Here is a 24,380-nt window from a genome sequence, read left to right as displayed (position 1 = left end):
GAGGACCACCAGATCAAGACCCTGTCATGGCCAGCCCAATCTCCAGACCTGAACCCCATTGAAAACTTCTGGAATGTGGTCAAGAGGAAGATGGATGGTCACAAGCCATCAAAAAAGCCGAGCTGCTTGAATTTTTGCGCCAGGAGTGGCATAAAGTCACCCAACATCAACGTGAAAGACTGGTGGAGAGCATGCCAAGACGCATGAAAGCTGTGATTGAAAATCAGAGTTATTCCACAAAATATTGATTTCTGAACTGTTCCTAAGTTAACATTAGTATTGTGTTGTTTAAAAATGAACGTGAACTTATTTTCTTTGCATTATTCGAGGTCTGACAACACTGCATATTTTTTGTTATTTTGACCAGTTGTCATTTTCTGCAAATAAATGCTCTAAATGACAATATTTTTATTTGGAATTTGGGAGAAATGTTGTCAGTAGTTTATAGAATAAAACAAAAATAATAATTTTTACCCAAACACATACCTATAAATAGTAAAACCAGAGAAACTGATAATTTTGCCGTGGGCTCTTACTTTTTTCCAGAGCTGTATATATCGTGAATCGTCCATAAGTTTAAAAAAAAAAGAAGATGATTTTTAGGCCTTATCGTCCAGCCCTAAGCTGGTTTCCATGTAGAGAAACAGGGAAACAGAAACGACAGCTCCTAGCAGTAACACACTGTGAGGAATGGAGGAAACAACCAACAGTGGATGTAGATGGTCGATATCCTGCTCCTGTGTTCTGTGCCTATTGAAGTGCAGAATTTGCAGTTTCCTCAACTGCCATTACTCACAAGGATGCACGGTAGAGAAACAGCCTTTTATCTGTTGTATTGAACATTCCTCAGGAAATCTGTTCACTTTTGGATCGTTTCTGGTTTTGTTTGAAGGATACAAGATTCTTTCTTACAGACAAAAGGCTCAGTTGTCTGAGTTATATGGTTAATATAGGCTAGTCTCTTCACCCCACATGAGTTGGGCAAAGCAAGCCTATGGTTAATATGATCAGTTGTGCTGCCAGAAACATTACACAGGTGGGTAAGTAGTGAGAGGTGGTAGGCCTAGACAATGAGTATTTTTGCCACGTGAATCTCTCCCCTGCATTTACTAAATTCCACAGTCCAATGACCCCACTTAGCTAATTACATAGCTGGGCCTGCTATGATGCGTGGGAGGGAGGGTGGCGGAAGACACCAGGAATGCGTCTCAAATGGCACCCTGTTCAAAAGCAGTGCACCAGATAGGGAATATGCTGCCATTTGGGAGGCATCCCAGACAATTAGTGGACCTCAGTGAGCACTGAGCAGCAACACTCTATAGGGCAGGGAAATGCCAGGGACGTCAAAATACAAAGGTGCCGATACGATATGTATTGCGATTCAATACTGTGATTTTATTGCGATTCGATGTTCCAAACATATTGCTCACCCAAACGTCTGCTGCAGAGGGACAAGAGTGCCATGACATAACGAGTTTTGATCAATCATGGAAATAAAAGTGCTGAAAACAATTTGTCTCCATATTTAAAAAGAAGATGGAGAACAAGCTATTAAGGAAAAATACAGAACTTTTGGTGCAGGTACAGCCGACTAGTGCAAAAATAATATCCCGACATGTATTATTTTATTTTATTCTCTATCACTAGAACTCTACACCAATATGAGCTCTGATGTTTGTCAATGACGAGATAAAGGATTGCGTAATGTCAATTCTGTTTCCTGTAAACGTAATTCCTCAAATTTTGACCCCAATTCCTGGAATGCATGACCAACTGTTTTAAATTTTTTGTTTATACATTTGTTTGTTGTTTTTAACAGGCTTTTGACTAAATGGATCAGGTCCCCAGTAACTCCATATTGGACTACAGACTACACTAGCCTATCACGTTTCAGTGATGCATAGGCCAGTATAGCCATAGACATGACCTCATTGAATACAGCAGAATTCTCCTGGTTCTACAACAATGGAAGGATTATGCTGTCCTTGTCTGCTTCTGTACAATAATTTAAGAACAAACAAGAGCCATATGTTCTAGCATAACGACTATTACTGAACCAAGTTTAATGTAATATCAATGTATGATGGTTAATTTAATTATGGAATTCTACACTGGGCCGACCCCACACATGGATGTGTTCCAGATGCTAAATGTATCTCAGACAAGGATGTTGTACCTACAGGCCCTTAAGGAAATATTCGTACCCCTCGACTTATTCCACATTCTGTTGTGCTACGGCCTGAATTCAAAATGGATTAAATCAATATTTCATTTTTCTCACCCATGAACTCACAATACCCAATAATGACAAAGTGAAAACATGTTTTTAGAAATTGTTGCTAATTTATTGAAAAATGACATTCAGAAATATCTCATTTACATAAGTATTCACACCCCTGGGTCAATACATGTTAGAATCAACTTTGGCAGCAATTACAGCTGTGAGTCTTTCTGGGTAAGTCTTTAAGAGCTTTGCACAGCCGGATTTTACAAGATTTGCCCAGTATTCTTTTAGAAATTATTCCAGCTCAAATTCATTGTTGATCATTGCTAGACAACCGTTTTCAAGTCTTGCCGTAGATTTAAGTCAAAACTGTAATTTGGGCCACTCGGTAACATTCACTGACTTCTTGGTAAGCAACTCCAGTGTATATTTTAGTTATTTTCCTGGTGAAAGGTGACTTAATCTCCCAGTGTCTGGTGGAAAGCAGACTGAAATCCTTTTTTTTATCCTGAAACTCCCTAGTCCTTGCCGATGACAAGCATACCCATGCTTGACAAAATGAAGTGGTACTCGGTGATATGTTGTGTTGGATTTGCCCCAAACAATGCTTTTTATTCAGGACATTAATTTGACTTTGGTGCCTTATTGCAAACAGGATGCATGTCTTGTTTGCAGGCAGGCAGGCAGGCCAGTGATACAAAATCTCAATTTTTTAATTCAGCCTGTAAAACAACAGAATGTCAAAGGTCAAGGGGTGTGAATACTTTCTGAAGGCACTGTAAGTCTATATAACAGTCACTGTTAGAACCTTAAAGGAATAGTTCTTTTTTACAACCAAATCTCTATTTTTGATATAAATGACATTATAGAAGGGTTCAGACACCTTTTTTTGTGATTTCATGTTTTTGAAAAAACATGAACAAGGGTTCCAAAAACACCCCAATACGTCCATCTACAAATGGCAACGCTCTCAGTATAGTGATGCAGGTCGTTAGATGTTGTACACATGAAATTGTGTCAATCCGAACTTTATCCGCAACGTTACTTTCCCTTTTTCGTGACTCGACCTGTTTCCCCTATCCAGCTGTTCCATTGTCTGTGTAGCCTGCTGCTACAGGTAACTGCCAAAATAAAGGAAACGCCAACATAGTGTCTTAATAGGGCGTTGGCCTACCACGAGCTGCCAGAAAAGCTTCAATGCACCTTGGCATAGATTCTACAAGTGTCTGGAACTTCCTGTGTGGAAGCACCCCATGCTTTCAGTATACTTTGTATCCCTCATTTACTTAAGTTTTTCCTTTATTTTGGCAGTTACCTGTAGAATGGACCAAGGTATCGCTTGAGTCACAACAAAATTGAATTGAACGTTGCAGATAAAGTTTGGAATTACTCAATGTGTACAACATCTAAAGGGCTTGTCATTTTCGGAATGGTTTTCCCTGTTCCCCCTCCTTCTCCCAACAGTAGGGCCTGCTCCCCTCCTTCTCCCGACAGTTGAAGGTGCCGTGCGCAGTTGATAATCACCCCGATAATTGCTTCAAATGAACCTAAACTATACCAACAAGAATTTCACAGGTATAACAACAGATGAAATAAATTAAGTAAAGTATGATGGGGAGAATGGGTGAGTTGATGAACGAGGGGAAGCGAAAGAAGCATAATTATGTAATCACCAATTGTGAATGACGAACAGGGAGGGTCATTGTATTGATCTATTCTAATTATAATCTCAAAATGGTATGTACCCTATATCGGTACACCAAATCAAAGCAGTCTTATCAGTCTACGCTGGCCTACTTGGAGTACACAGTGAGAGTGTGCGTAATTTAAAATGGCAAGAAGACCAAGACCAATGGATGCACATGCTGCGTTAGCGTTCATACAAAATCTGAATGAAAATGACTCTGATGGTGGGGAAGAAATGAATGACATCTGATTGTTCTTCTTCTTGTTCTCTTACTTATTTTTTCTCTTTTTAAAAAAAAATTTTTTTTTTGAGGTGGGGGGCAATGTTCTAGTGTTAATCAGACTGTTGTTGAAAGTGAATGGGAGTGGTGAGGGAATAGTGTTAAATTGGGATACCATAGAGTGCTGCTTTATTAAAAAGCTATTTTCACCGCTGGCTGGTATGTTTCCCCTGGCACCACATTGTCTGCAGGGCCCGCAGTCGGTCCAACTTGCTGTATGAAAAACAGTGGAAATAGTTGACAAATGTAGCCCAACAATGGAGTCATGTCGTGCATTGTTACTCCTCAGATTGCAGTGGTGATATGACCCTGTTTGCCCCACCTCTACAACCCTCCAGGGAATGAGATGGTGTTCCCACCAAAGATTACCCTACACTTTCTGAAAGCAGGATATCGTTAAATGTAATCAAATCAGCCAAAGATGCCAACTACTCCCGAGTGGAGCAGCGTTCTAAGGCACTGCATCTCAGTGCTAGAGGCGTCACTACAGACCCTGGTTCGATCCCGGGCTGTATCACAACTGACTTGCCTATTTTTAAATAAAGGTTAAAAAATAAAACAAAAAATAGAAGTTACAACCATCTCTTTCAAATCAAAGCACCTAGGCTACCTGTTGACAGACACTTCCGTACTGTACACTATCAAGGTAGGGACATTTCTGTAGGCTTCATCAGGGTGGAGTTTTGAATGCTGTATCAAGCACAATTTAGTTTTTATCCCCAAACCTCTGGGGCTTTAGAATAACGAATGACAGGAATGCAGGTGTCTTTCATGTAGTACAGATGCAGGATATTCATTTGACAATTTTCTCACTGTAGGAAAATAATCCTGCAGCAACAGGAAATGTGGATTATAATTAATGGCAATTTACAGTGAGGGAAAAAAGTATTTGATCCCCTGCTGATTTTGTACGTTTGCCCACTGACAAAGACATGATCAGTCTATAATTTTAATGGTAAGTTTATATGAACAGTGAGAGACAGAATAACAACAAAAAATCCAGGGTATTTCCCTCATTCAAATGCAAATCAATTTATATAATTTTTGTTTTTCTGGATTTTTTTTGTTATTCTGTCTCTCACTGTTCAAATAAACCTACCATTAAAATTATAGACTTATCATTTCTTTGTCAGTGGGCAAACGTACAAAATCAGCAGGGGATCAAATGCTTTTTTCCCTCACTGTATGTGGGGGTTGATACATTTTTAGTTAGGGCAAATCGAGTCTGACATTTTAAAGTGGAAATTACAAACTTTAGAAACCCTTTTAAACCTTAAATACGCTACAAGTTTGAATTTCCTGCAACAGGGTGATCAAATTAACATCCCACATCTGTACATAAGGTTCTTCTCTATCTTCTCTATCAGTCTCATTCAGCATTCACAATATTTATTTAGCTGAAGCCTGAGCTGATCAATTAATTATCACCTCATTCTATCATTTTCCAAGTATTCATAGCCTTTAGTAAGTGAGAAAAACTGATTTTCAGAAATGGAACCCTATAGTCTATTGTGCACTACTTTATTTGCAGGAAACAGTAGTGCACTATAAAGTAAAATGGGGTGCCATTTCAGAAGCAACCATGGTTAGGTGGACACTATGTTGAGGGGGCTTATGAGGCCTAGGTTGCTGGAGTACAGTACATCCCATCTCTCTTTACAGTGCCTTGCAAAAGTATTCATCCCCCTTGGCATTTTTCCTATTTTGTTGCATTACAACCTGTAATTTAAATTGATTTTTATTTGGATTTCATGTAATGGACATCTACAAAATAGTCCAAATTGGTGAAGTGAAATGAAAAAAATAACTTGTTTAAAAAAATTCTAAAAAATAAATAGCGGAAAAGTGGTGCGTGCATATGTATTCACCCCCTTTGCTATGAAGCCCCTAAATAAGATCTGGTGCAACCAAGTCACATAATTAGTTAGATTGCACACAGGTGGACTTTATTTAAGTGTCACATGATCTGTCACATGATCTCAGTATATAGACACCTGTTCTGAAAGGCCCCAGAGTCTGCAACACCACTAAGCAAGGGGCACCACCAAGCAAGCGTCACCATAAAGACCAAGGAGCTCTCCAAACAGGTCAGGGACAAAGTTGTGGAGAAGTACAGATCAGGGTTTGGTTATAAAAAATTATCTGAAACTTTTAACATCCCACGGAGCACCATTAAATCCATTATAAACAAATGGAAAGAATATGACACCAAAACAAACCTGCCAAGAGAGGGTCGCCCACCAAAACTCACGAACCAGGCAAGGAGGGCATTAATCAGAGAAGCAACAAAGAGACCAAAGATAACCCTAAAGGAGCTGCAAAGCTCCACAGCGGAGATTGGAGGATCTGTCCATAGGACCACTTTAAGCCGTACACTCCACAGAGCTGGGCTTTACGGAAGAATGGCCAGAAAAAAGTCATTGCTGAAAGAAAAAAGAAGCAAACACATTTGGTGTTCGCCAAAAGCCATGTGGGAGACTCCCCAAACATATGGAAGAAGGTACTCTGGTCAGATGAGACAAAAATTTTGCTTTTTGGCCATCAAGGAAAACCCAACACCTCTCATCACCCCGAGAACACCATCCCCACAGTGAAGCATGGTGGTGGCGGCATCATGCTGTGGGGATGTTTTTCATCGGCAGGGACTGGGAAACTGGTCAGAATTGATGGAATGATGGATGGCGCTAAATACAGGGAAATTCTTGAGGGAAACCTGTTTCAGTCTTCCAGAGATTTGAGACTGGGATGGAGGTTCACCTTCCAGCAGGACAATGACCGTAAGCATACTGCTAAAGCAACACTCAAGTGGTTTAAGGGGAAACATTTAAATGTCTTGGAATGGCCTAGTCAAAGCCCAGACCTCAATCCAATTGAGAATCTGTGGTATGAGTTAAAGATTGCTGTACACCAGTGGAACCCATCCAACTTGAAGGAGCTGGAGCAGTTTTGCCTTGAAGAATGGGCAAAAATCCCAGTGGCTAGATGTGCCAAGCTTATAGAGACATACCCCAAGAGACTTGCAGCTGTAATTGTTGCAAAAGGTTGCTCTACAAAGTATTGACTCGCTCAATTTTTTTTTTTTTTTTTTTTTTTTTTTTTTCACAATAAAACATATTTTGCATCTTCAAAGTGGTAGGCATGTTGTGTAAATGAAATGATACAAACCCCCAAAAAATCCATTTTAATTCCAGGTTGTAAGTCAACAAAATAGGAAAAAGGCCAAGGGGGGTGAATACTTTCGCATGCTACTGTATGTAGTGTTGTGGTGTCTCTCTTGTTGTGATGTGTGTGTTGTCCTATATATTTTTTAAAAATCCCAACCCCCGTCCCCGCAGGAGGCCTTTTGCCTTTTGGTAGGCCGTCATTGTAAATAACAATTTGTTCTCAACTGTCTTGCCTAGTTAAATAAATGAAAAATAAATAATCTCACCCCCATCTGAGAAGCAGGTCCGTTTCATTTCCTCGTCACTATATTGACATTGGTGCTCTTTTCCACAGTTTCTGTCCTCACTTGGTGTGACTGGACTTCTTGTCTCCTGACTGTCTTTTACTGCGTCTCAGAGGAGTTTCAGAAATGACTGTGATGTGCTGTAGATCCATTACCAGAAGAAACCTAAAACCGACCTATCGGCCGCGCCTCTGGCAGTTTTGTTTGAATTGAGCACATTTGGCTTTCAGAATTGGGTCTTTCAGGATGTTGGTGCTAGCCATGCTAGCGTTAAAATCCACACATCAGCAGTGTTTCAGGTTGTGGGGGTTAGCCCCCATAGAGTTAAAAGCTGAGGTGTGCAATCGAAGTAATGATGAGTAAGCAGGTGATCAAATTCACAACAGATATTAGTTACAATGTCCAGTGCCCCTTGTTATCTTTCAGCTGAATGCAGCAGTTTGATTTGACCTCCTTTTTCACTTCCTCCTGAATTAGTTTTCTTTGGTCCTCGGGCTATCCTTGAAAACTGACATTTGAGTATGATCTTGTGTTATATGAATTGACTGTCATGCCCTTAGGTGTCTTTGCTTTTCAATTTATTCTGTTTTGTAGTGACCTGAGGTTTGATTCCTATTAAGTAATGGTCATTCATTTAACCAGCCATAGTGTCCTGATTGTTAGCTGATGGATAATTATCCGACACGTTCAACAGTGTCTTCATTCTCAAGCACTGCCTATTAAAGAATGACATATGGCGTACTGCAAATAATCAGGGCCAATAAATATCTAGTTGTGAACATTCCGCCTCTTAGTAGCATCTTTATGGGATAATAATGAACTAGTTTAGTAAAGCCGCTAACATGTGGGATACATTCATCTGTTATGTATTGTTCTTGAAACCTCTTTATATTTGATCTCTGTACGCATTATCTCATGAGTTTTCTTTTTCTTTTCAGCTGTGAATATCTGCAGATATCCTAGGCTGCATTACCCTCAGCAATAAGGTAAGACACTGAATATTTTAGAGATTATGAAGATTATTGTTTTAAAATCAAAGCTTCAGAAACATGGTTCATACCTTTCATTAAATGGCATCTCCATCTCCAAACATTTGCAAAGAATATACTTAGAAGTATAGTTTTCCTATGCTTCCAGACTTGTAAAGCCACAAAGTGGCATATATTATTGTTCATGTCATAGGGGTGTACGTGAGTGTTGTTTAAACACTACATGACATCCGTACCTTTAATCCCGTCACCGTTGGTGGCCCCAGGAGTGTCACGTTTGTATAGTCAGAGGGTAGTTATGCAAAGAATGGCCCGAACATTGCCTGGTTGCCTAGGAGACCTGTGGAAGTGGAGGGTAAAAGAGTGAGTGGAAAGAGTTAACAGAGCATAGCAGGAAGGCAGTCCAGATCTCTCCCTCTCTCAGCCCTCTCTCCCTCCCAGCTCTCTTTCTCTCTCTTTCTGCATGTTTCTCTCTCCATGCCCACCCCTCTCGATGGCTGACTATTTCATATGCACACTCAGACTTGTTCTGTATCTCTCTGCAAACACACCCACACTACACTCCCCCATGTTCTCCACTTGTGCTTGGTGATATTCGCTGTGTAGCGGCAGAGTTTGTGGTAATAGTTTGTTCCTGCTAGCTGACTGTGGTAATAGTTCAGTCCTGCTAGCTGACTGGTAATAGTTCAGTCCTGCTAGCTGACTGGTAATAGTTCGGTCCTGCTAGCTGACTGGTAATAGTTTGTTCCTGCTAGCTGACTGTGGTAATAGTTTGTTCCTGCTAGCTGACTGTGGTAATAGTTCGGTCCTGCTAGCTGACTGTGGTAATAGTTCGGTCCTGCTAGCTGACTGTGGTAATAGTTCAGTCCTGCTAGCTGACTGGTAATAGTTTGTTCCTGCTAGCTGACTGTGGTAATAGTTTGTTCCTGCTAGCTGACTGTGGTAATAGTTTGTTCCGGCTAGCTGACTGTGGTAATAGTTTGTTCCTGCTAGCTGACTGGTAATAGTTTGTTCCTGCTAGCTGACTGGTAATAGTTTGTTCCTGCTAGCTGACTGTGGTAATAGTTTGTTCCTGCTAGCTGACTGTGGTAATAGTTTGTTCCTGCTAGCTGACTGTGGTAATAGTTTGTTCCTGCTAGCTGACTGTGGTAATAGTTTGTTCCTGCTAGCTGACTGTGGTAATAGTTTGTTCCTGCTAGCTGACTGTGGTAATAGTTTGTTCCTGCTAGCTGACTGTGGTAATAGTTTGTTCCTGCTAGCTGACTGTGGTAATAGTTTGTTCCTGCTAGCTGACTGTGGTAATAGTTCGTTCCTGCTAGCTGACTGTGGTAATAGTTTGTTCCTGCTAGCTGACTGTGGTAATAGTTTGTTCCTGCTAGCTGACTGTGGTAATAGTTTGTTCCTGCTAGCTGACTGTGGTAATAGTTTGTTCCTGCTAGCTGACTGTGGTAATAGTTTGTTCCTGCTAGCTGACTGTGGTAATAGTTTGTTCCTGCTAGCTGACTGTGGTAATAGTTTGTTCCTGCTAGCTGACTGGTAATAGTTTGTTCCTGCTAGCTGACTGTGGTAATAGTTTGTTCCTGCTAGCTGACTGTGGTAATAGTTTGTTCCTGCTAGCTGACTGTGGTAATAGTTTGTTCCTGCTAGCTGACTGTGGTAATAGTTTGTTCCTGCTAGCTGACTGTGGTAATAGTTTGTTCCTGCTAGCTGACTGTGGTAATAGTTTGTTCCTGCTAGCTGACTGTGGTAATAGTTTGTTCCTGCTAGCTGACTGTGGTAATAGTTCGGTCCTGCTAGCTGACTGTGGTAATAGTTTGTTCCTGCTAGCTGACTGTGGTAATAGTTTGTTCCTGCTAGCTGACTGTGGTAATAGTTTGTTCCTGCTAGCTGACTGTGGTAATAGTTTTGTTCCTGCTAGCTGACTGGTAATAGTTTGTTCCTGCTAGCTGACTGTGGTAATAGTTTGTTCCTGCTAGCTGACTGTGGAAATAGTTTGTTCCTGCTAGCTGACTGTGGTAATAGTCAGCAGCCAGCCTCCACACACACTAGGAGGAGAGGAGAGCTGTGTAGCTGGGGCTGTGGACTGCAGCCCTGCGTGTTTGTACTTTTGTTTCTCCATGGCTGTGGGTGCTCTACTTCAATGCTGACTCTACAACTGGTTTCACAGAGCAATTAACTCTCTCTGGATGTATGGTGCTCACAGTGCTCAGCTACTCGATGCGACTTGATTCTGAAATGAGTTGGAGGAGCTGTGGGTATCTGAGTTTTTCTGAGATGAATGAAGTCCTAGGGTTATATGAAAGATTTAATTTGGAACCCTATTCAAGCCTTTGCTTCGCTGGCGAGCTACGTGGTATGTTTAAAGACATACATGCTAAGTTTAGGAGTAGAGCGGGGATAAAATGGTTCTAGACATGTATAGCCAAATGATCTATATTACACTTCTGTTTTCCCCCACTGTGTGTCGTTAATACCATCTCCACAGCAGTGGTTGCTGTGTTGTGTGGGTCATTAGGATTGTGGCTGGTGGTCTGAGGAAGAAAGGGAAAGAGGGGAAACTAGGGAAGTATAAATATGCCGGCTGTCATCAGCACACTGCTGAGTGTCCTATCCTCTGGGTACCAATAAGGGAAATGTTCACTTAGACCTCGCTAATGGATCTCAATGACCTTCTCATCTCTGTCAACTAAAGTCCTGCTGATGTTCTCTCGTAGCTCTCTGTGGTGTCCACTCCAGTCATGGTCAATCAGTGGAGCATCATGGGTAGAGAATAGGTCTGTTCTGTCCCTGTTTCTCCTGAGGGCATCAGCTCTCAGGGCTAATGGATCACTTATTGAACTATTACCATAATAGTAGCAGATATTTTGTGGTTGAGAACATTATTCTAGAAAACCATAGTGAAGGATGTTTCTTCATTTATGAATCACTTTACACACACAAACACACACACACACACACACACACACACACGAGTACAGTTCAGTTGCCTTCATTTCCACAGTTTATAGATCTGGAATATTAGTTTATCATCTTGAGAAGGAATGCTCAGTAAAAAGAACTGGAGAGACTGGAGCCAATTGTGTGGTGAGACTGGACTCAGATGAGTGGCCATCTTTCCTGTTTGGTTTTTGCCTGCATTCGTAGATAAGTAATCAAAGTTGTGCCTTGGATATCTGCCAAGTTTGGCTGTGTGAGATGTTTGTTGGTGCTCGGCTACAGCATAATCACTACGGGCAAATATCTGTATGGAAAGACTTGTAAAGGTTGTTTTCAATCAAGATGAGGACTGCACTGTTGCTTGGGTTGTACTTTGCCCTAGTTTTCATATTTGAAGCTATTGTACTATCGGCTAAATGTTTATTTCATTTCTGTTTTAATTATTTTTTTGTAATTTAGCAGACACTCTTATCCAGAGCGACTTTCAGTAGTGAGTGCATACATTTTTCATACATTTTTTCTCTACTGGTCCCCTCTGTACTGGTCCCCCGTGGGAATCGAACCCACAACCCTGGCGTTGCAAGCGCCATGCTCTACCAACTGAGCCACTTGGGACTGTTTCACTGCTATGAATCCCGTTGTGCCTCTTTTGTGCGCTCGGTCCCCTTGCGATGAATGAAAAGCCTAGTTTGTACGATGCTTTGAAATCATTTCATTACTTCTCAATTAGGCATAAGTAATTTACTTTCGTCATGGTGATATTCAATGTTAGAAGCATATGTTCTGGCTTATTTCCACAGCCAGGAGAAATTGATATCCTAATAGCTTCTTACAGGTGGTTTGTGTTACACTGTTAGTGTAACAATTTGTGAAAACAGATCCATTCATTATAATTACTTACAAATGGATAATTACCTAAATATGGGGCATTAGTTGAGCAAGGCAAATTAGTTCTAATTTTCATATTTAGAGCTCTAACCTCTCCTGAGGGAAAGCAGTGGTTTCCTACTCAATCAAATAGTGGTTTCCAGAAGCTTTCCAGGATGCTTGGTCGAAAGCGCAGATCTTTAGCTAATTTCCTGCAATTCAATCCATTTTGCTATGTGGTTTTGTACTGTGTATTTATTTACTGTATTCTCGACGTAGCTCATTCTAATATTTCTACACTGTACATTGTATTTAAGTTACACTGTTTATACACACCGCATATTTATAAACTGGATTCTTGACATAGCTCGCTCTAATATATCTACTGCTGTACATATCCATCTTATTATATCTTGTGTAAATTTATCCGATGTAGATGCAGATAGATTGCATTAGGATTATTTTTGCAGTGCTATTTGGGTTGTTAATTGGATTTGTTCTGACATTTCTTAATTTCTTTCATTTCACTTTTTGGATTATGTTTGTTTTGTGTTGCTAGGCGTTACTGCACTGTTGGAGCTAGAAACACAAGCATTTCGCTGCACCTGCGATAACATCTGCAAATCTGTGTACGCAACCAATAAACATTGATTTGATTTTGAAAAAATACAGGTTAAGACCATGTAATAATTCCATGCAGAGCGTTCGAAAATAAACACATTAATTGGACGCTGTTGCTGATTTTACAGGTTTGACATTGAAAATGCGACCAGCGGTCGCGAAATCATGTTATAAAGGGGTTGTAGATCATTTGAAAAATGTTTAAATGAATAGTATGACAGTAAAACAGTTATGATATGTGTTTGCTGAGTAGTTAGCTGATATTTACTCAATTTTTGTATTTATTTTTTATGGCAAACTTTCTTTACTGCTACCATTCACTACGTAATTTTTCTTCCACCGCTGGTCCAATTAATTAATTTACACTATATATACAAAAGTATGTGGACACCCCTTCAAATGAGTGGATTCGGCTATTTCAGCCACACTGGTTGCTGACAGGTGTATAACATCGAGCACACAGCCATGCAATCTCCATAGACAAACATTGGCAGTAGAATGGCCTTACTGAAGAGCTCAGTGACTTTCAACGTGGCACAGTCATAGGATTCCGCCTTTCCAGCAAGTCAGTTCATCAAATTTCTGCTCTGCTAGAGCTGCCCCGGTCAACTGTAAGTGCTGTTATTGTGAAGTGGAAACATCTAGGAGCAACAACTGCTCAGCCGCGAGGTGGTAGGTCACACAAGCTCACAGAACGGGACCGCCGAGTGCTGAAGCGCGTAAAAATTGTCTGTCCTCTGTTGCAACATTCACTACAGAGTTTCAAACTGCCTCTGGAAGCAACATCAGCACAATAACTGTTTGTCGGGAGCTTCATGAAATGGGTTTCCATGGCCGAGCAGCCGCACACAAGCCTAAGATCACCATGCGCAATGCCAAGCGTCGGCTGAGGAGGTGTAAAGCTTGCTGCCATTGGACTCTGGAGCAGTGGCAGTCCGACTGACTAATCTGGGTTTGGCGGATGCCAGGAGAACTCTACCTGCCCCAATGCATAGTGCCAACTGTAAAGTTTAGTGGAGGAGGAATAATGGTCTGAGGCTGTTTTTCATGGTTCGGGCTAGGCCCCTTAGTTCCAGTGAAGGGAAATCTTAACACTACAGCATACAATGACATAAAGACAATTCTGTGCTTCCAACTTTGTGGCAACAGTTTGGGGAAGATCCTGTTTAAGCATGATAATGCCCCGTGCACAAAGCGAGGTCCATACAGAAATGGTTTGTCGAGATTTGTGTGGAAGAACTTGACTGGCCTGCACAGAGCCCTGACCTCAACCCCATCGAACACCTTAAGGATGAATTGGAACACTGACTGCGAGCCAGGCCTAATCACCCAACATCAGTGCCCGACCTCACTAATGCTCTTGTGGCTGGAAGCAAGTCTCCGCAGCAATGTTCCAACATCAAGTGGAAAGCCTTCCCAGAAGAGTGGAGGCTGTTATAGCAGCAAAGGGGGGACCAACTCCATATTAATGCCCGTGATTTTGGAATGAGATGCTTGACGAACAGGTGTCCACATACTTTTGGTAATGTGTATTTTCGAACGCTTCTGCATGGAATTATTACGATATCTTAACCTTTATCGTCAACTTTGCCAGGGTTGAGCCTATACTTTTGATTGTGTGTTCTCTTGCCAAGAAGATCAATTGAGTGTTGCAGTGTAGAGCCCCTTTAAGCACTTTTTAAGAGCCCTTAATGGTATTTGTAGTGAGAACAATGCCCGACTGAGATGGATCAGGACGGTTAAGGAGGCTCATTTCAAGGCTGACCAGACAGAGTGAGCCGTGTGATGTGAAGTGGAGAGGTTAAGCTACTGCCAAGACTATCCTCTCTGGGAGTAAGGACAGGAGGTTCACTCTTTTCCCCCGGTGGTCCACTGGCTGGACCTTTTTGAAGGCAGATGTTTCTTTTTTTAGAGAGAATTTATGACACTACCAGCAACATGAAACAACATGAAAACCTACTCAATTTAATAACAATTAATCTATCCAACAGTGTTGGACTGTAGCAGACTGTTAGTTGGTTGTTGGTTATTTGTGACTTGGTCATTTAACCACTTACAAAAAACCATCTCAATTCATAAAATACCAGTTGTTGGAAAATGGTAAGAGACAAGGGCAAGTGTTGTGGGACTGTAGCTAACGGCTATGAGCCATTGTGTGTTGAAGAGGTGTACATGATGTGGTTAGGCTATTAATTGTTTCCTAAAAGAGATAAATTACATGCTCGGTAAATAAGTGATGTCATGCTGTTGACAGGTTACATTTTTCATAGGGGTGCAAGGAACTGAAGTGTTTGCCGGAATGTCCCTTCTTTCATTATTCTTCTCTAGTATTAATCCAATGAAACTGTTCAAATCAGTAAGGAAAAGTCAATAGCTCTATACATTTTACAAGGGAATGTAGTTATGAATTCATGTGGATTTAACGGTCAGAAGGTTCAGTGAACTTTATTTATGGTCTGAGTATTGCTCTGAAGTGAAACCATGGGCATTATGCCCGATGAGGAATCTGGGGGGCTGTGTAGCTGCAGGCCTCTGCCTCACACAGTCATGGTCACACCGTCACGCTCTCACACACACACACACCGACAGCTGTCTTCTTGCTAGTGGTTTTCAATTCACTGGTAAGGCTGGGGCTGTTGGCTGGGTCTGGGTGAGAGGCCACTAGGCCAATGCCCTAGCTGCGGCAGTCGTTTGTCACCTTCCAGGCACTCCCATGCCATCGGGGCCATTGTGCATTCCACAGGGCATCACAGTCAACTCGTATAGCCTGGGCAGAAACCCAGTGGCCTGTACCTGCACCTGTCAGGACTGGGAAGCAGGCCAAGCAGAGAGAAGTCTTCCAGAACTGGAGCTGAAGCCTTTCGGAACTGGAATGTGTCCCGTGTGTTCTCACTCCAGCTAGCAGCTGCAGTGATGAGGCTTGAGAGGAATCATGAGTAGGAGGATTATGTGTACCTATCTAGTACATGACAGTGTTGTTTCCCATCTTTTTAGGATAACAGCCATGCTGCTGTGTTACTGATGGGACTGTCCCACATGGTGAAAGGACTTGAGGGACAGAATGTAGCCTGTAGAATGTAGCCTATAGAATATTGTATTGTAAGTCATAGGAAATGTGGGCTGAAACTGAAAAGAGAGAAAATATGTAGGCTGTGTAATGCATTGAAAGTAATGTATTGGATAGTGTATACACAGTTCTCTATATGGATAACATGTACAGTGCCTTTAAAGTATTCACACACCCTTTTTCACATTTTGTTGTTACAACCTGAATATAAAATGGATTAAATAGAGATTTTTTTTGTCACTGGCCTACACACAATACATTTACATTACATTTACGTCATTTAGCAGACGCTCTTATCCAGAGCGACTTACAAATAGGTGCATTCACCTTATAGCCAGTGGGATAACCACTTTACAATGTATTTATTTATTATAAAAACATTTTTTTTTGGGGGGGGTTGGAGTAAGGGGGGGTAGAAGGATTACTTTATCCTATCCCAGGTATTCCTTAAAGAGGTGGGGTTTCAAATGTCTCCGGAAGGTGGTGAGTGACTCCGCTGTCCTGGCGTCGTGAGGGAGCTTGTTCCACCATTGGGGTGCCAGGGCAGCGAACAGTTTTGACTGGGCTGAGCGGGAACTATGCTTCCGCAGAGGTAGGGGAGCCAGCAGGCCAGAGGTGGATGAACGCAGTGCCCTCGTTTGGGTGTAGGGACTGATCAGAGCCTGAAGGTACGGAGGTGCCGTTCCCCTCACAGCTCCGTAGGCAAGCACCATGGTCTTGTAGCAGATGCGAGCTTCAACTGGAAGCCAGTGGAGTGTGCGGAGGAGCGGGGTGACGTGAGAGAACTTGGGAAGGTTGAACAACAGACGGGCTGCGGCATTCTGGATGAGTTGTAGGGGTTTAATGGCACAGGCAGGGAGCCCAGCCAACAGCGAGTTGCAGTAATCCAGACGGGAGATGACAAGTGCCTGGATTAGGACCTGTGCCGCTTCCTGTGTAAGGCAGGGTCGTACTCTCCGAATGTTGTAGAGCATGAACCTACAGGATCGGGTCACCGCCTTGATGTTAGCGGAGAACGACAGGGTGTTGTCCAGGGTCACGCCAAGGCTCTCCGCTCTCTGGGAGGAGGACACAACGGAGTTGTCAACCGTGATGGCGAGATCATGGAACAGGCAGTCCTTCCCCGGGAGGAAGAACAGCTCCGTCTTGCCAAGGTTCAGCTTGAGGTGGTGATCCGTCATCCATACTGATATGTCTGCCAGACATGCAGAGATGCGATTCGCCACCTGGTTATCAGAAGGGGGAAAGGAGAAGATTAGTTGTGTGTCGTCAGCGTAGCAATGATAGGAGAGGCCATGTGAGGATATGACAGAGCCAAGTGACTTGGTGTATAGCGAGAATAGGAGAGGGCCTAGAACTGAGCCCTGGGGGACACCAGTGGTGAGAGCACGTGGTGCGGAGACAGCTTCTCGCCACGCCACTTGGTAGGAGCGACCGGTCAGGTAGGACGCAATCCAAGAGTGAGCCGCGCCGGAGATGCCCAGCTCGGAGAGGGTGGAGAGGAGGATCTGATGGTTCACAGTATCAAAGGCAGCAGACAGGTCTAGAAGGACAAGAGCAGAGGAGAGAGAGTTAGCTTTAGCAGTGCGGAGAGCCTCCGTGACACAGAGAAGAGCAGTCTCAGTTGAATGACCAGTCTTGAAACCTGACTGGTTTGGATCAAGAAGGTCATTCTGAGAGAGATAGCAAGAGAGTTGGCTAAAGACGGCACGCTCAATAGTTTTGGAGAGAAAAGAAAGAAGGGATACTGGTCTGTAGTTGTTGACATCAGAGGGATCGAGTGTTGGTTTTTTGAGAATGGGTGCAACTCTCGCTCTCTTGAAGACGGAAGGGACATAGCCAGCGGTCAAGGATGAGTTGATCAGCAGTGTCATTTGACTTAATAATAATAATAATAATATGCCATTTAGCAGACGCTTTTATCCAAAGCGACTTACAGTCGTGCGTGCATACATTTTTGTGTATGGGTGGTCCCGGGGATCGAACCCACTACCTTGGCGTTACAAGTGCCGTGCTCTACCAGCTGAGCTACAGAGGACAGCTGGTAGAGCACGGCGCTTGTAACGCCAAGGTAGTGGGTTCGATCCCCGGGACCACCCATACACAAAAATGTATGCACGCACGACTGTAAGTCGCTTTGGATAAAAGCGTCTGCTAAATGGCATATTATTATTATTATTAAGTCAAATGACACTGCTGGTCCTGCTCACACTGCCCTACCCCATGCTTTGACTTCTTTCTCCCCTCTCTCTCCAGATAAAATCTTGCGACTTGTGACGGCAGGCCGCCCAACAACCTGCCCGCTTGACCCTATCCCCTCCTCTCTTCTCCAGACCATCTCCGGTGACCTTCTCCCTTACCTCACCTCGCTGATCAACTCATCCTTGACCGCTGGCTATGTCCCTTCCGTCTTCAAGAGAGCGAGAGTTGCACCCCTTCTCAAAAAACGGAATTCAGCAGGGAGCAGAATGTGGCAAAGAGCTTCCTAGGGTTAGAGGCAGATGCTTGGAATTTAGAGTGGTAGAAAGTGGCCTTAGCAGCAGAAACAGATGAAGAAAATGTAGAGAGGAGGGAGTGAAAAGATGCCAGGTCCGCAGGGAGTCTAGTTTTCTTCAATTTCCGCTCAGCTGCCCGGAGCTCTGTTCTGTGAGCTCGCAATGAGTCATCAAGCCACGGAGCTGGAGGGGAGGACCGAGCCGGCCGGGAGGATAGGGGACATAGAGAGTCAAAGGATGCAGAAAGGGAGGAGAGGAGGGTTGAGTAGGCAGAATCAGGAGATTGGAGGGAGAAGGATTGAGCAGAGGGAAGAGATGATAGGATGGAAGAGGAGAGAGTAGCGGGAGAGAGAGAGCGAAGGTTGCGATGGCGCATTACCATCTGTGTAGGGGCAGAGTGAGTAGTGTTGGAGGAGAGGGAGAGAGAAAAGGATACAAAGTAGTGGTCGGAGACTTAGAGGGGAGTTGCAGTGAGATTAGTAGAACAACAGCATCTAGTAAAGATGAGGTCAAGCGTATTGCCTGCCTTGTGAGTAGGGGGGGACGGTGAGAGGGTGAGGTCAAAAGAGGAGAGGAGTGGAAAGAAGGAGGCAGAGAGAAATGAGTCAAATGTAGACGTAGGGAGGTTGAAATCCCCATAATGTCAAAGTGGAATTACGTTTTTAGAAATTTGACTTGTTGACATGCTCTTCTCCTACCAACTGAATTGAATTAAAATGAAAAGCTGAAATGTCTTTAGTCAATAAGTATTCAACCCCTTTGTTATGGCAATCCTAAATAAGTTCAGGAGTAAAAATGTGCTTAACAAGTCACTCTGTGTACAATAATGGTGTTTAGCATGATTTCTTAATGACTACCTCATCTCTGTACCCAACACATACAATTATCTGTAAGGTCCTCAGTCGAGCAGTGAATTTCAAACACCAATTCAACCACAAATACCAGTGAGGTTTTCAAATGCCTGGCAAAGAAGGGTAGATGGGTTGGTAGATGGGTAAAAATAAAATAAAAGTAGACATTGAATATCCCTTTGAGCATGCTGAAGTTATTAATTACACTTTGGATGGTGTATCAATACACCCAGTCACTACAAAGACACAGGCGGCCTTCCTAACTCAGTTTCCGGAGAGGAAGGAAACCGCTCAGGGATTTCACTATGAGGCCAATGGTCACTTTTAAAACAGTTACAGAGTTTAATGGCTGTGACAGGAGAACTGAGGATGGATTGTAGTAACTCCACAATACTAACCTAATTGACAGAGTGAAAAGAAGGAAGCCTGTACAGAATACAAATATTACAAAACATGCGTCCTGTTTGCAACAAGGCACTAAAATAATACTTCAAAAAATGTGGCAAAGCAATTAGCTTCTTGTCCTGAATACAAAGTGTTATGTTTGGGGCAAATACAACACATTACTGAGTACCACTCCATATTTTCAAGCATAGTGGTGGCTGCATTATGTTATGGGTATGCTTGTAATTGTTAAGGACTGGGGAGTTTTTCAGGATAAAAAAAGAAACGGAATGGCGCTAAGCACAGGCAAAATCCTAGAGGAAAACCTGGTTCAGTCTGCTTTCCACCAGACACCTGGGAGATGAATTCACCTTTCAGCAGGACAATAACCTAAAACACAAGGCCAAATCTACACTGGAGTTGCTTACCAAGAAGACGGTGAATGTTCCTGAGTGACCGAGTTACAGTTTTGACCTAAATCTACTTGAAAATCTATGGCAAGACCTGAAAAAGGGTTGTCTAGCAATGATCAACAACCAATTTGACAGAGCTTGAAGAATAATGGGCAAATGTTGCATAATCCATGTGTGGAAAGCTCTTAGAGACTTACTCAGAAAGACTCACAGCTGTAATGGCTGCCAAAGGTGCTTCTACAAAGTATTGACTCAGGGGTGTGAATACTTATGTAAATGAGAGATTTCTGTTTCATGGTCAATAAATGTGCTAACATTTCTAAACTTGTTTTCACTTTGTCATTGTGGGTAGATGGGTGAGAAAAAAACATTTATTTAATCCATTTTGAATTCAGGCTGTAACATAACAAAATGTGGAATAAGTTGAGGTGTATGAATACTTTCTGAAGGCACTGTATTTCAGCCATCTTTGATGGAATTTTAAGTGAACCTACAGCATTGTAACGACTACATCCCACCTACACTCTTGTCTACAGAACAGACTGGTAGTACTATTCTTTTGTGAGATCTTCCTGTAGGGAAGTCAGTGGCCACATTTTTGCAAAAGCAGTCGTTCTTGAGCGTCTCAGGAATTCCTCTGTCTGGAGGAGTCTCCCAGGTTGCATCCCAAATGCACCCTATTCCCTATTTAGTGCACTACTTTTGACCAGAGCCCTATATCCCCAGGTCAAAGGTAGTGCACTACATAGGGAATAGGGTGCTATTTGGGATGTTTCCCAACGCAAGCTGTGTGTTCCAGGGAGATTGATGTGTGCTGTATGGAGATGATGTTTATGCTTAGGCAGCGAGGCAGGCTTCACAAACACCCACCCAGAACCATATTGTGGTCTGTATAATGAGTCACTTCTGAATTTTGCTCATCTAGTGCTTTAGCTCCTGGTGCCTCCAGTTGACATGGAGATGTAGTGGAGTGTGAACCAGAAGAGGTGTGTGTGTGTGTGTGTGTGTGTGTGTGTGACTGTTTAGTTATCGACAGTGTTTACACTGCATGTTTCAGGAGGTCCACGGGGCAGCGATTGCAAATGCTGCTGTCATGTCTGCTCTCCCTCAACCCTTCGTTGAGTGACCGGTTCAGGAGCTGAGATTCATGCCTGATGCCTTTTACTTCCTGTCGTTGCTGTCCTTTTAAAAAGCTTTCACAACCTCCTTATGACTGCGGGGAAACAGTAGTCAAAGCTGGTGGAACAGAAACACGAAAACATTACTGTTCTCTTTCCCCGAAAAGCCCCTCAGAAGGGATTTTACCAGACATGACTAGTAAACAGACTACCTGTATGCAGGACTATATCATACAACTCAGTTGGTCTATAATTTGATATCTACACCTGACATCTTAGTGGACTCCCTCTTCCTGTTTCCCTGCATTGTAGCTGGGTTTGATCATGTTCCTCCTCCTGCATAATCCTCCAACTGTTGTGGGTGGAGAGTTGTGTGGGTGAGTGACCTCATGGTACTGTAAAGGGCTTTGGTCTTGGAGAGAATGTGTCATTCAGTATCTGCAGGGTATATTTTACTCACTCACTTCTCCAAGCTGACTGCCTTGCCTTTTGATGTGGTTCTACTGCCTCCACTGAAAGAGGATAATATACTTATCAATCTGGGACTGTTGCAGTTTGTGGGTACATTGTCATTCCCCCTCTCTCTTTTTGTTTTGATAATGTCAGGGCAAAGATTACTACAAGCAGTTTGTGTAACTGTGGCAACCCATGACTGAACGGACATGTTGGAGAGGTGGGCTGTCAGTAGCTATCAGGTCGCAGGTAGGAGCGACTAGAGGTAGATGCCAAGTATTTATTTAGGACCGGGAGAGGCTGATCCTAGATATGTGCCTGTGGGCAACCTTGACTACACGGAGCATCCAGAGACAGTGGGTTGAGAAGATGTGGGAGGCTGTAACAGATAGTTGATAGATGAGGCAGGAGATGGCCTCTGTCTTGGTCCTTCTCTAGTTACCCTCCAACAGGTCTGTCTGGGGTCAGAGGCTCCTCTCCTCTCTGGGTGAAACCTTACCTCTGTGTTTAATGCTGCTGCCTACTGACAGACCACCTGACCCCAACTCACACACATGGAATGCAGTGTGTAGCCCACTGTGTGTGTATTTGTTGATGGAGGGAATCCAGATGCCTTGCTAATGAGATACATGTGAAGCTGATAAATCACCAAGGAAACCAGGCAGCAGGAACACCACATGCAGCAGGAACATGCAGCAGGAATAGTCACCACACACCACCTAACTTCTGCAACAGTGTGTGTTTTTGTCTTTTGATTGTACATAGTAGGTTTGCATGTGTGGTACCCATGCACTGAAGCACTGGCGTACTGTCTCTCTACCGCACCTAGAGCCCTGGTCCTCACACACTGAGCACCCTTTGGTGTTTCTTAGGACTTTTAATACACAATTCTGTACACAAGCACAAGAAGGGCTGTGTCCACACACTCCATCAAACTAACATGGCCCACCCTGTTTAGTCTGAGAAGCTCATGTGTGTTTCTGTAATCATTCATGTGGGGTCTGGCTGCATGGAGAAGATGGTCTGACATCACTAAGCTATTGTTCACAGGCGCTCTGTGTAAAATGGATGTATCATAATCCGCTACATGCTCCGGGAATACATTAGAACCTTAGCCTCAGTTTATCAAGAAGATATTTAGGAAGCCTGCTGCGTCTCTCACTGTTAGCTTCACACCAGATGTGCTCTCTGAGTAGTTTTTTTTACCACTTCTTTCTCCCCAAACAAATCCATCTAACTTGCAGTAGGCCAATTTGAGTTCATCATGGTTGAATGTAGAATTGGCCATGGGGGTTAGAGTTCTGCAAAATGAAACCTGATCAAATCTGAGGTAGATGTGATTCTATTCCAACCTTCATTGTGTTAACCCGAGGACATGTGCTATTGTGCTGTTATAGAGCCAGCCCGAGATTATATGATGAAGCTGTATTGTATTGTATTGGTGGACACACAGACAGACACACACATACACACACACACACAGTATTGTATTTGCGACCACATTGATGTGTTCTGTCCGTGTATTGAATGCCCATCCCAGTGGCCTTCCAGTGTTGTAGTCTCCTATTGTATTAGAGACCATGTTACAGTAACCAGGCCTGGGGATTCCCAGCAGGACTAGGCTTATCTATTGATCTATTGAACTACATGGTCTCTTTCTCTCGCTATGTACTCTATCCTCCTTTCCCTCCATATTTCTCTTCTCTTTCTCGCTCTCTCTCTCTCTCTCTCTCTCTCTCTCTCTCTCTCTCTCTCTCTCTCTCTCTCTCTCTCTCTCTCTCTCTCTCTCTCTCTCTCTCTCTCTCTCTCTCTCTCTCTCTCTCTCTCTCTCTCTCTCTCTCTCTCTCTCTCTCTCTCTCTCTCCATGCTCTATCCCCTTTTCTCTTTCTCTGTTCATCCCTCTCTCACGCCTGCTAAATGAGGTGGGTCACATTTCACCTTGGGTTGTTTTCCTTACAATGTTTTGTTGTTGACCATGAGTAGGCTTATATGCTTCAGCTACTATTCTGCTTTCAGATATTCATAAGCCTACAGATATTATTCTCAACTATGGTCATGCTGATGCCTATGGGTTGGTGATGAGGAATAAACGTATCCTTTATTAGACATTGAGATGTATGATAAATGTGAATCAGGTGTGTGAGTCTCTTTCTGTCCTCGCTCCTCTCCTTGTCAGACAGCACTTGGCTGGAGGTGACCTTGGTAGCGCGGAGCAGGCAGAGGTCCTTGCCTGTGTACTCGTCTCTGCCTGCCTGGCTTGGCTGGCTGCAGCCCTTATTGACTGGTGTTAATTGAATGGATGTGGTCTGGAGGACAGGACAGGAAAAATGACAGGTGGATATATAGGGGTGACGTCACAGTAGCAGGGAGTCAGACATGGATATGGGGTCATCTGGAAGCCAAGGGCTGAGCCTGCTCACAAACAACCATAAAAAACACCCCATTTACTTACCTACTGTAAACCTAATAATCTGAACATTATCATAAAAAACGATGCCATTATTCTACTTTATAATTTCACTGTACATGTCCATTGTACTTTCCAT

General features: G+C 43.0%; 1 protein-coding gene across 4 annotated transcripts in view; it reads left to right on the top strand.

Moving 5' to 3' along the window:
- Nucleotides 1–24,380, top strand: part of tln2a (talin 2a) — a 117,321-nt gene that overhangs the window by 34,011 nt on the left and 58,930 nt on the right. For all 4 annotated transcript variants that reach the window (XM_045225040.1, XM_045225038.1, XM_045225039.1 and 1 more), the window contains exon 2: nucleotides 8,578–8,625. The gene's annotated coding sequence lies outside the window, so the exon portion shown is untranslated. The remainder of the gene's footprint in view (nucleotides 1–8,577; nucleotides 8,626–24,380) is intronic.

Source organism: Coregonus clupeaformis, chromosome 15, assembly GCF_020615455.1.
Source record: "Coregonus clupeaformis isolate EN_2021a chromosome 15, ASM2061545v1, whole genome shotgun sequence".
NCBI lineage: Eukaryota > Metazoa > Chordata > Actinopteri > Salmoniformes > Salmonidae > Coregonus > Coregonus clupeaformis.
This window is presented reverse-complemented; position numbering and strand designations above follow the sequence as displayed.